At 44.6% G+C, this 12,302-nt stretch overlaps 1 protein-coding gene across 7 annotated transcripts in view; it reads left to right on the top strand.

Annotated features, from left to right (window-relative positions):
* Positions 1–104: 104 nt before the first annotated feature.
* Positions 105–12,302, top strand: part of KYAT1 (kynurenine aminotransferase 1) — a 28,405-nt gene continuing 16,207 nt past the window's right edge. The window contains exon 1 of one of the 7 annotated variants that reach the window (XM_031450639.2): positions 105–196. The gene's annotated coding sequence lies outside the window, so the exon portion shown is untranslated. Of the gene's footprint in view, positions 233–4,671; positions 4,688–12,302 lie in introns of those variants that run through there. The other 6 variants (XM_031450638.2, XM_031450637.2, XM_064490586.1 and 3 more) reach the window with 6 other exon arrangements.

Genomic DNA, 12,302 nt, shown 5'->3' with positions numbered 1-12,302 from the left:
GCGCGAACGCGGCTGCCAGGGCGCCGCCATCTTTTTGAAGGGAGCTCTCTCCGCGCCTTCTCTTCTTCCTCTCCCTGCTAGCGCCATGTTGCTTTGGGGCGGAAGTAGCGGAGCCCGGGCTCGGCCCCCTTAAAGGAGCAGGGACAGCTGCAACCTTGAGGTCTTCGAGACAGAGGCTGAAACGGCCGAGGCGGGGGTGAGTAGGTGGTAAGCTGAGCGTTGCTGCCCCGAGGTGAGTTACTGAGGAGGGAGGGCCTGTAACCGGTTCCGAGCTCGATTGTGCCACTCTCGTCCCTGCGTTTGGTGCTGCTGGTATAGCGAAGTGGCTTCGCCGAAAGGTTGACCTAGCTGGGAACCGTTGCACGAGCTTCTCGCTGACCCGCGCTCGGACACTGGACCCGCCAGGCTGGTCGCACCCCAATCCGCCACCCCCACCCCCCACCCCGCGATGGTACCGGTGGGGAAGAGGGAGCCTGAGCCAGCTGGGCGAATTCTGGGCAGAGCCAGGGCTGGAACCGGGTGCCGGACTCCACCTCTACAGCTCTATGTATCCCGCGTCCTGGAAGTTCCCAGACTGATAATAGTAACGGCAACCAAGTTAAAAAATAACCCACATAAAAAAAAAAAAATTCATATAGTGGAATACTCTGCAGCCACTGGAAAAAAAAGTTCAATATGCGCTAATGTGGGCCAACTTCAAAGATACTTTAGATGGTAAAGGGAAGGGGCAAAAGGAACAGCGCAGATTGGTGCTACCGTTTTTTGTGAAAACGTGTTGGGAGTGGTGGTGGGCGGGTGTGTGCACCAGCCGCCTGGTAGGATGCATAAAAAGTTGTTAACTGTGGTGACCTGGGACAGAACTGGGGTCCTGGGTATCCAGACAAGGGGGAAAAATTTACTACCACGTGCACAGGTTGGTTAAAAATAAAACGGGATGATGAAGGTAATCACTGGCTCCCATTTAACCAGTGCTGACCAGTACCTGGTTTCAGCTCTCCTTCTGGGAGTTCTTCCCTGGTGATCTAGTGGTTAGGATTCAGGGCTCTCTCCTTCTGGGAGGTTTTGTATTTCCCCATTATTAGAAGAGGAAACAGGCTCAAAGATTAGGGGCCTTAGTAATATCTCATAGCCAGGAAGTGGAAAAACTGGAATTTGAGCCCTGGAGGATTTTACACTAAAAAAAAACTAACTACAGTGGCTGACACTGCTTCCACCTGTCCTACTTTGTGCTTTACACACAGATCAACCCCATTTTACAGATCAGTAAGTGAAGTACAGAGAAGAAAGTTGCTCAACAGAAGACCTCAATAGACATTTCTCCAAAGACATCCAGATGGCCAATAGGCACATGAAAAGATTCTCAGTATCACTAATTATCAGAGAAATGAAAATTAAAACTACAATGAGGTATCACCTCACATCAGTCAGAATGGCCATCATTAAAAGATTCACAAACAATAAATGCTGGAGAGAGTGTGGAGAAAAGAGAACCCTCCTACACTGTTGGTGGAAATGTAATTTGGTGCAGCCACTATGGAAAACAGTATAGAGATTCCTTAAAAAACTAAAAATATACTCACTGTATTATCCAGCAATCCCACTGCTGGGCATATATCTGGAGAAAAATCTAATTCAAAAAGGTACATGCACCCCAATGTTCACAGCAGCACTATTTATGATAGCCAAGACGTGGAAGCAACCTAAATGTTCATCGATAGATAAATGGATAAAGATGTGGTATATTTATACAATGGAATACTACTCAGCCATAAAAAAGAATGAAGTAATGCCATATGCAGCAACATAAGTGGACCTAGAGATTATCATACTAAGTAAAGTCAGACAGAGAAAGACAAATATCGTATATCTCTTATATGTGGAATCTTTTTTAAAATGATACAAATGAACTTATTTACAAAATAGAAAGAGACTCACAGACATAGAAAACAAACTTATGGTTACCTGGGGGGAAGTAGGTGGGAAGGGATAAATTGGGAGTTCAAGATTTGTAGATGCTGACTGGTATATATAAAATAGATAAACAAGTTTATACTGTATAGCGCAGGGAACTATATTCGATATCTTTTAGTAGCTTATGGTGAAAAAGAATATAAAAATGAAAACAAATTTATAGTTATCAAGGGGAAAAAAGGGGCAGGGATAAATTAGGAGTTTGAGCTTGGCAGATACAGACTACTATATATAAAACAGGTAAACAACAAGGTCCTAATGTATAGCATGGGGAACTACATTCTATATCTTGTAATAACCTATAATGAAGAAGAATGTGAAAAACAAAAAATATATGTATAACTGTGTGGTACACCAGAAGCTAACATAACATTATAAATCAACTATACTTCAATTTTTTAAAAATTAAAAAAGTTTTAATTTTTTAAAAAATTAAAAGTTACCCAAAGGGGGTTCCCACAGGGCTCTCTCCCCCTCTTCCTGAGAGAGGTTGTTGGGCTCCCAGACCTCTCCCTCAGCCTCCTGGAATCATCAGCACTAATTCTTTGTGTGCTAGTGGAGCTGCCAGAGGCTGAGGATCTGGTGGAGAAAAGGACAGACACACAGTTCCTGTCCTTAGAGTCTGATGAGGGCAACAGACAAGCCATGTCAGCATCTGTGATAAGCGCTATGGTGGGTGGAGGTTGAGGCCCTGGGAGCACAGAGGAGGTGGTACCTAGTTCAGCCTGGGTGGAGTCAGGGAGGGCTTCTCAAAGGAGGTAACTTTTCATCTGTGATAGAAAAATAAGATATCTGGGAGGAGACATGATGAAGCTGGAGACTCGAGCAGAGACTTGCTCATACCTGAAGAAAACAGAGGATCAGAGACTATGCAGGTTAGAAATGATCAATCTGACTTCTGCCTGAATCGCTCTTCCCTCCTAGAAGATACCTCCTCTGGACAATATCCGTGACTTCCCACCCTCTACTCCACACTCAACCTTCTGCATCTCCAAAAGGTAGAACCCCCTCATTTTATAATCCAGGTAGAGGCAACAAAGGAGCCTAGGACAGTTAGCAGTGAGGAAGTCCTCCACACTGATGCTCCCTGCCTGCCCCCCGACAATTCATTTGGCCCCCAGAGTGGCAGCCAACTTGCTGACACCCGTGTGAACAAAGGTGTCAGTGCTGGAATGCTCCTCCGGTCTTCTTGGCCACTGCACTCGCCGAGGTTATCAGGTTGCCCTTCTGCTGGGACATCTAGCTGGGCGTGACCAACCCCCCCACCCCCCCCCCCCGTTCTGTAGCCAGCAGGCCACAGTCACTCCAGCTGCAGCAAGAGAGGAATCATTGTCACTCCTGCCCTAACAGACGTGGGGCCACATCCCACCCCCAGATGACACTGCAAGCTCTCCAAAAAATTTCCCAACATGCATCTCACTTCCTCGTTCTTGGACAGTGGTACAGCTTTGGATTCACAGCTGGGGTCCTTCTTTGCTTTTCTAGAACTTTGACTTTGGGTAAGTCATTTCCCCACTCTGAGACTTAACTTTTCCATCTATAAAATGGTTATGACTCTCTAATTTTCTTGCCAGGCACTAGATATATATACATATATTTTTTTTCTTCCATGTGTAAAACTGCCCTAAAGGGTGAGATTTTGATTTTGGATCTGGATCCGTGCCAGCAGGAAAAAGGAGTGGGCTCCCTGCTGTTTATCTTACTCAGGGTCCTCACCCACCAACCTTTCTGGCCTGGGAACCTACAATCTGGGCTCCAGAAGCCATTTCTTTGCCAATTTTTTGCCAATTTTTCTCTCTTCTTTGCCTATTGCAAAGCCAAGGGGAACTGTGTCTAAGTCAGTATACTTGTTAGAGCTCCTCAAGCAGGTTGTCACCTCCTTTGGGGCAGAACTATTGGCATGACAAGTTTTCACCAGACACTTGTCTTCTAGGGACTCTGTGGTTTTAGATGTGAAACAAACAAACAAAAATCAGGATTTATTATCTGCAAGAGATTCTGTTTTCCTGCTCAGTTAACTAATTTTTCTGGAAAGCCTTATAGGCTTAAATGTTGTTAAGAGCTTATTGCCATTGACATGATAAGTGGGCCAGGACCTGTGCTAAATGCTTTCTGAGGGTGATTGCATTATCATTGTCCGCACTGCATAGATGAGGAAGCTGAGCCTGATATGGCATCAGGGTCCTGTAGCTGGGATTATTTTATCCAAGTCCAAGTTCCAAACCCAGGCTTTCATCTTCTGTGGTTGTTTGTGTAACAGACTGGTTTTGCCTAGGAATGGTACCCTCTCCCCAGGCCCCTTCTCCAGAGGTACCGCGGTTTCTCTTTTTCTCAGTAACTGGGCCGGGGGAGGGGGGCTCCTGACATTTTGAGCCCAGAGATGCTAAACATTCATCTAGGCACCATGTAGATCTGCCCAGTAAAGAACTGACTCAACCCAAATTGTGCCACTATGGAGAAGCACTAAAATCTAATGTCCTTATTACACAGAATTGGCTTAGCTGATGTGGGGCCAAGCTGAAAAGGCAAAATCACCTTGCCTGTCCCTGCAAGCTGCCGTACAGGTGGAAGCTGGATGAAGCAAGTGTCCTGCCCCAAGGGCTGATAGTCTCCTGTGGGCAGGGGGGCTGATAGAGGTAGCAGCACCCACCTCTGAAAGGAGGATTTTGCAGGGAAGAGTCTGGACATTGGAAACAGCTCAAGCTCTCTCAGCTGAGTGAGTTTTTGTTCATTCTCCTCTTGAGCAAAAAACGGACAATAATGACTTCCTAGTAGGCTGTTGTGAAGATGAGAGTTTAGCCCAGGTATCAGGTGCATAGCTGTGCTCTGAGCTCAGAGGAGGGCCCAGGCTGACACAGGAGGCTTTAGAGAGGAGGCAGAGCTGGGGCTCAGCCCTGCCAGGGGGATCGGATTAGAGGGCATGCCAGGCAGGGCACAGCTTGAGCAAAGGTGGGCGATGTCTATTCAGAAGCAAAGATTTGTCTATTCAGAAGAGGAAGGAACATGGAAGCTGCAGAGTCCAGATTCAGGCCAGCCCCAAAGGCCAGGCTGGGGAGGCTTTGGACTTTATCCAGTATCAGTGTAGGCAGTGTCCGGTGGGAGGTATAGCTGACATCAGCTGCCAGAGTATTGGTCGCTGAGGCATGTCCCTAAGGGTCATCCGCCTGCTATTCACTAGTCATGGTGCCTTCTGGCCAAGAAGGTAGCCAATAGCTGCCCAGACCGATGGAGGCGTGTACTGGGGGAGGGCATTGAGCACTGGCCACTAGCCCTTCCCCTAGCAGCAAGGGAGCCTGAGATCTTAGATGCCTGGGTGGCTGTCCTAAAGGTCACCTGGTGCGTTTCTGCTCCCCTCTCCAGGTGAGGTTGGCCTCCCGAGAGCTGCCTGCATTGCAGCACTTCTCAAGACTAAATTTTAGTAACAACAGTAGTAATGATGACATTTGTGGAACACTTGCCTAGCACCACGCTAAGTGGTTTTTGTGTGTTATCTCATTGACTTCTCACTACAAGCCTATGAGGCGGGGACTATCATTCTCATTTCAGAAATGATTCTCAGAGAGGTTTAGTAATTTGCCAGAGGTCACACAGCTAGTAAATGGCTTCAGATCAAGGTTTGATTCCACTTCACAGCCTTTTTTAAAAATTAAACTGTAGAAGTTTATAAGATCCCAATCCAATACCAGGGAAAGTCACTGTTAATAATTTACACACAAACATATACAGTACATAAGCAGTCCTTGCTTTGAACGAATTTCAGACACCACAGTCTGGTTAAATAACACCAGTCCCTCAGTAACATGGTTCAAATTTCAGTTGCCATGTTAACTATGAGTAATTGCAACTGTAACTATGAGTAAAGTATGGGTTTGCTACTTGCTCCTCCGTCCACAAATCACTGTGGAAATGACAGGTGTACATAACGGTCAGTGACCAATTACATCACTTCTTTCAAAGCCTCCCACTGATTGGTCACCATGCAAGTTTTTCGGTTCCTACACAGACAGCAAAGCCTGTAGATGTGTTGCCTCCTGTCTCCCGATGATAAACCCTTGTGACATTTTACAAACGTGTATAAGCACAAGAGGGAACTGGCCAACAAGCACGAAAGTGCGGCACAGAAGTGCAGTGATGACCCTGAAAGTGAGCCCGAATGGAACATAATTGGGGTGATGAAAGAAGTAGCTCGCCGTGGGAATGCTGACACCACAGCTAGTCGCTGTTCCAGAAACTCTAGGTATGCAGCCAGGGAAGCAGCGAGGGCATGTTTGTCAACATATAAATAACAAAAGTGGTTCTGCGAAAAGGATGAACATGTCCCGAGGAAGTAATGCCAGCAAAAACATCGCATCAAAGGAACTCCCCAAAATTTAGACTTCTTGCTTTGTACATTGTAAGGATTCAATAAATATTTGTTGAATTTTAAAAGAAAGCACAGAGGAACTCCCAGATCTATTCCATGTCATTGAAAATACAAAGGATAAAATGTTTTTAAAGTTGATCTAAACTTGGAAAGGGGTGTGATAATTCACCAATGCATGGAAAAGGTGCTCGTTCTGTATCCTGAGTTGCACAACCAGCAGAAGGCAAGCGGTGTTCCAACTACTCTTGAAAATTTCCCCCCAGATTTATTGAGGTATAACTGACATATAAAATAGTAATATATTTAAAGTGTACAACACGATGATTTGCTATATGTATACACTGTGAAAGGATTCCCACAGTCAAGTTGATTGACACATCCATTACCTCACATAATGACTCTTCTTATAGGGAGAGGATCTAATCTCGCAGCAATTATACAATACAGCAGCATCTTCTCTAGTCACCAGGCTATGCATTAGAGCCTCTGAATCATTCATCTTATAACGGAAAGTTCATACCCTTTTATCAACCTCTCCTCATTTCCCCCACCCCTCCAGCCCCTGGCAACCACCATTCCACTCTCTGCTTCTTTGAGTTCAGCTTTTTTCTTTCTTTTTCTTTTTTCAGATTCCACATACAAATGATACCATGCAGCGTTTGACTTTTTTTCTGTCTGACTTATTTCACTTAGCATAATGTACTTCAGTTTCCATGTTGTCACAAGTGGCAGGCTTTCCTTCTTTTTAAAGACTGAATTATATTCCAGTGTGTATACAGAAATACCACATTTTCTCTAGCCATTTATCCATCAATGGACACTTAGTTTGTTTCCAAACACTGGCTATCACGAATAATGCTGCAGTGAACATGGGGGTGCAGGTACCTTTCTGAGAGTGATTTCGCTTCCTTTGAATACATACCCAGAGTGGGGTAGCTGGATCATCCTCAGTACGTTTTTATAAAAGAAAGAAAACACTTTAATTCTCAATGTTTCTAGTTTAAATTACACTAGTGATTTAACAAATACTAAATTTATTCTTAATTGTATTACTTTTTCATTTCTTTATACATTTATAACAGACCATAAAGAGTTTTTAATGCTTTGACAACAACTTTTAAAGGTCACAGAACAATCCTAATTGTTCCTGTTAATTATTAAGTTCTCTTTGCAAGATTTCAGCTTGCATGGTCATTTTCACTGTCCCACACTGCAGTGGGGAGCGAGGACTGTGGATGTATATGTGGATGTAGTATATGTGGATGTCTGTATCACCACAGGGGTATCTATCTGTATCATTTAAAGTGTAAATGGAGTATATTGTCTTCAACCTGCCTTTTTTTATTACCATGTTTTTTTTTAAATGAGGTGAAATGCACATAACCTACAGTTAACCATTTAAAGTGTGCATATCCATGGCATTTAGTGTATTCACAATGTTGTGCAACCACCAGCTCCCTCTAGTTTCAAAATGTTTTCATTACCCCCCCAAAATACCCCATACCCATTAAATAATCACTCCACATTTCTCCCTCCCATGCCCTGCTAACTACTAATCCGCTTTCTGGCTCTATGGATTTGCCTGTTCTTGGTATATCCTATGAAAATAATCATACAATATGTCACCTTTTGTGTTTGGCTTCTTTCACTTAGGATAATGTTTTGAGATTCATCCAAGTTGTACCATGTATCAGTATGTCTGTTGTTCCTTTTTATGCCTAAATAATATTCCATTGTATAAATTTATCACAATTTACCCATTCATCTGCTGAAGGACATTTAGGTTGTTTCAACCTTTTGACTATTACAAATAATGCTGCTATTAACATTCATGTACAGGTTTCTGTGTGGACATATGTTTTTATTTCTTTCTGGTATATATCTAGGAGTGAAATTGCTGGGTCATAAGGTAATTCTGTGTTTGGACTTTATAAAAATTTAAAACTTCTGTGCATCAAAGGACATTGGCAAGAATGTGATCAAGGTCATTGATTCACTTTGAGTTAATTTTTGTAAATGGAGTGAGATAGAGGTACAGCTTCATTCTTCTGTAGGGGGCTGTCCAGTTGTCCTAGCACCATTTGTTAAAGGGATTATTCCCCCCTCATTGAATGGTCTTGGCACTCTTGTCAAAAATCAATTGGCCATAGATGTTTCAGTTTATTTCTGGACTCTCAATTCTGTTCTGTTGGTCTGTCTGTATATCTGTCTTTATGCCAGTGCCATACTGTTTTGATTACTATAACTTTGTAGTAAGTTTTGAAACCAACATGCATTTTTCATAAAACCTAAATGGAGTATCTTTTGATGTCAGAATGCTAGGGGTAATCTCATTCCTTTTGGTGGCTGCACAACATTCCATTGTATGAATAAATCATAACAAACTGAACCAGCCTCCAAATGATGGACATCGGATAGTCTCCAGTTTTCTCTCACATGCAATGCTGCATTAATCATCCAAGTGTATACCTCTTTGTGTGTATATATGAATATCCTTGTCAGATAAGTTTCTAGGAGGTGAAGTGTTAAGTCAAAGAGTAATATAAGTCATTATTATTAAGTTGCCCTCCAAAAGTCATACCGATGATTTTTAGTGCACTGTAGTACTGATTTGGTGAATCTCAACCTTCTTATTCTCTGCCTGAGAGGCAGAAAATAGTGCTTCATTTAGTTTGCATTTTTCTAATTATGACAAGGTTCAGCATCTTTTCAAGTTTATTGATTGTTTTCTTGTTTTGTGAATTCATATCTCTTGCCCACTTTTTTTTCCTATTGAGATATTTGTCTTTTGTTATTGATTCATAAGAATCCTTTGCATATTAAAGCTCACACTATATTAGAATGGCCTGGGTCCTTGTTTGTCTTCTTCATTAGATGTGCACACCTTGAAGGAAAGGAAGGTATCCTATTCGGCCTTGTGTGCCTAGAGGCTAGTCTAGGGCACAGCACATAATGGAAGTTCAACAAATATTTGCTGAAGCGATGAAAAGTTGTACAGCCAACCCTGCTCCAGGTGTTGACAATAAAAAGATGAACTAAGAAGAGTCCTTATTCTAACGGAGCTCACAGTCTAGTCAGAGAGATAGACAATTGTTCACTTTTTTAACCAAGGTTTACTGAGCAGCTTCCCCTGTGCCACATTCATAGTATCCCAGGCAGCCTTCTAGGATGAGAAAAAAGGCAGGATTGTGACTCAGGTGACCTGGTCCCACTGGAATCTGGGCTAGTCAGTTCCCCTCTCTGGTCATCAGGTTCCCCATCCATAAAATGTAAGTGATTGGACCAGATTCTCTCATTTCCCTCTGAGCATCCATCGGTCTGTGTTCCTTTGGCTCTTTCTAGAAGTAGGAGTCAATGGCCCAAGGGGCCATCATGTCACTGCTCAGAGCCTCCCCTTGTCCCACAGTGACAGTGAGTATAGGCTTTGAACTCAGAGTCCCAAGTTCAAATTCTGGCTCTGCCACATGCTAGCTGTGGTCTTGCGTGTTTGACTTAGCCTCTTGATGGAACCTTTCTCTTGGGATCAAAAGTGGTGGACCCTGTAAGGTGCTTGGCAGGCTGCCTGGCACAGAGAAAGTATGCAGTAAATAAAAAGCCATTGTCATTACCCTTAGGACAGACTTCAGGGCTCTAGAGGAGTTGGCCAAGGAAGACCTGCTTCCTGAAAGATGAGGGATGAGGCAGATGGGGAGTTGGAGGTGAGTGTGGCCTGGCTACCCAGGAGGCCTCCAGGTATCTCTGAATGAGTTGAACGAGTCCCTGGTGAGAGACCCAGGTGCTTATGAATGAGGCCCCTGTGGAGGCCCCTATGTGAGCCAAGGTCAGTGGGAGAACTCTGGACTGGGAAGCCAGCAGTCCCGCCTCGAGGTGGGCCTGAAACCAGAATGTTCCCCACTGTGGGCCTCCTCTATGAAGTGAGGCCACATTCCCCTCCTGTGTCCAAATTTGTGAATGTGCGGATCCCCAGGGTTCCAAGTCTAGGCAGGGCTGACTCTGGGTGCCCCCTGCTGGTGGATTTGGGAACAACAAGCCCTCTTTCCCTAGAGCATCGCCTTGACTCCTGGCAGTGTTGCTGGTGAGGGCAGCCCACATGGCCACCAGTGCCCTTCCTGCCCTCAGCTTAGACCTCCAATGGCTTCTCCCTCCCCTTCAAGTTCCCAGAAACTTCCCCCACAACACCCACGTGCTCACAGACACAGAGACCTGTACGGATGCTCAAGGGCAAATACGCTTATTTGCACATGAAGTCACAACCACACACGGATTTACCCACGTTCAAGGTCACAGGATGACTTCCAGGAGCCCTAATCACTTTTACTTTGTGGGCCTCTCTCTCAATTAGAAAAATAGTGAAAATTAAGGGGGAGAGTACAACTCAATGGTAGAGTATATGCCTAGCATGCATGAGGTCCCGGGTTCAACCCCAGTACCTCCATTAATAAATAAGTAAATAGATAAATAAGTAAACCTCAAAAAAAAATCAAAAAAAATTGTAAGTTACAACTGTGTTGGTATAAAAACATATCATCTAGGCTGGATTCATTATTATATTATCTTTTTTTCCAATTTTAAAATAAATTAAAATTAAAACATTTTCATAGGCCCCTCAAACTATCACAGGTCCTCAACACTAAGCCTCCTGAGGAGGTCTGGTGGGGAAGTCAGCCCTGCCAGCGAGCATATGTGTATTCACATACATCTAGCCCCATGTGCCGTATTATATAAATTCAGTGAGTATTCATAAAGTGTGCACTCTATTATTAACATCTATCATTTACAGTCACCTTTTACGTGCCGGGCACTAAGTGCAGTGCTTTCCATGAATATCTTATTTTTATTTATTTTATAGACAGAGAAACTGACATTCAGAGTGGTGAAGTAAATTGCCCTGGGTTACGTAGCCAAGGTCTACATGACCCAAAAGCCTGTGTTCTACTCCTCCCCCCAGGGGTCTGCTTGGGGCCTGGTCCTGGGTGGGCACCAAAGCTTTGGTGGGACAGACCTACCGCATGGAGGGTGCAGTGTAATGCTAACTCCCGTGCTCACAGACTCTCCTGGGCGCACACACCACCTCCTACCCTGGCAGTCCCCTGCAGTGAAAGCCCCATCCTGGTTTCCAGACAACAGCCCTGAGGCAGCGAGACTGATTAAACATATCCTCGTCCAACACAGTCTCTCCTCGCCCTCCGTAGAGCCAGGTGGTCCAGGCCACCTCCAGCCCCAAGGCACCACCTCTCCTGATAGCTGGTAGTGAGAGTGAGGGGCTGAGACTGGCAGAGAAGAGGAGGGGGCCACAAGCTAGGATCTTTTCCCATGTGAGTTTCTGCTGTTTGCTGGGCATCAGGTGATGCAGACCCTACCCCAACCTGCAGGAGCTCCAGTTAAAGGTTAGTTGTTATTTTCTCATTATTATGAATTTCCTTGTCCATAAATGGGGGTGAGGATAGCACCTACTTTCCAGGGCTGTTGAAAGGGTCCGGTGACGTATATATAGTCCATATCTCAGCACCTGGTGCAGAGTGAATACTCAGCAAATTAGAGCTGACTGTATTAATATGATTCCTACCACTGTAATCCAGTGAGATGATCAAAGTGTGATTTGGGCCAGAGGAAGTGTAGACACTTCAGGAGAAAGGACAAAATTAATAGACATGGAGTGATAATGGCAACAGTGTCAGAGAGAGGATCAGCCTACCAGGCATCTGCAGATTTTGAACCAAGTGTCAGGAGATGGTCCCCTAGGATCAAGTCCATCTGGAGGAGTCAGCAGGACATCAGGCACAGGACCGAGCCACCAACCCTGCATTCGACCAATCTTGGGGGACCACCCATCCCCGTTTGCTCAGGATGGTCCCAGTTGTAGCACCAAACGTCCTGCATCCCAAGAAACCCCTCAATCCTGGGCAGGCGGGATGGTTAGTCTCCCGAGAACACTCAGTGGACACAAGGCGCCTACTGTGACCAGCAC

Source organism: Camelus dromedarius, chromosome 10 (assembly GCF_036321535.1).
Source record: "Camelus dromedarius isolate mCamDro1 chromosome 10, mCamDro1.pat, whole genome shotgun sequence".
NCBI lineage: Eukaryota > Metazoa > Chordata > Mammalia > Artiodactyla > Camelidae > Camelus > Camelus dromedarius.
The sequence above is the reverse complement of the archived record's forward strand: the minus strand, read 5'-3'. Positions and strand labels throughout refer to the sequence as shown.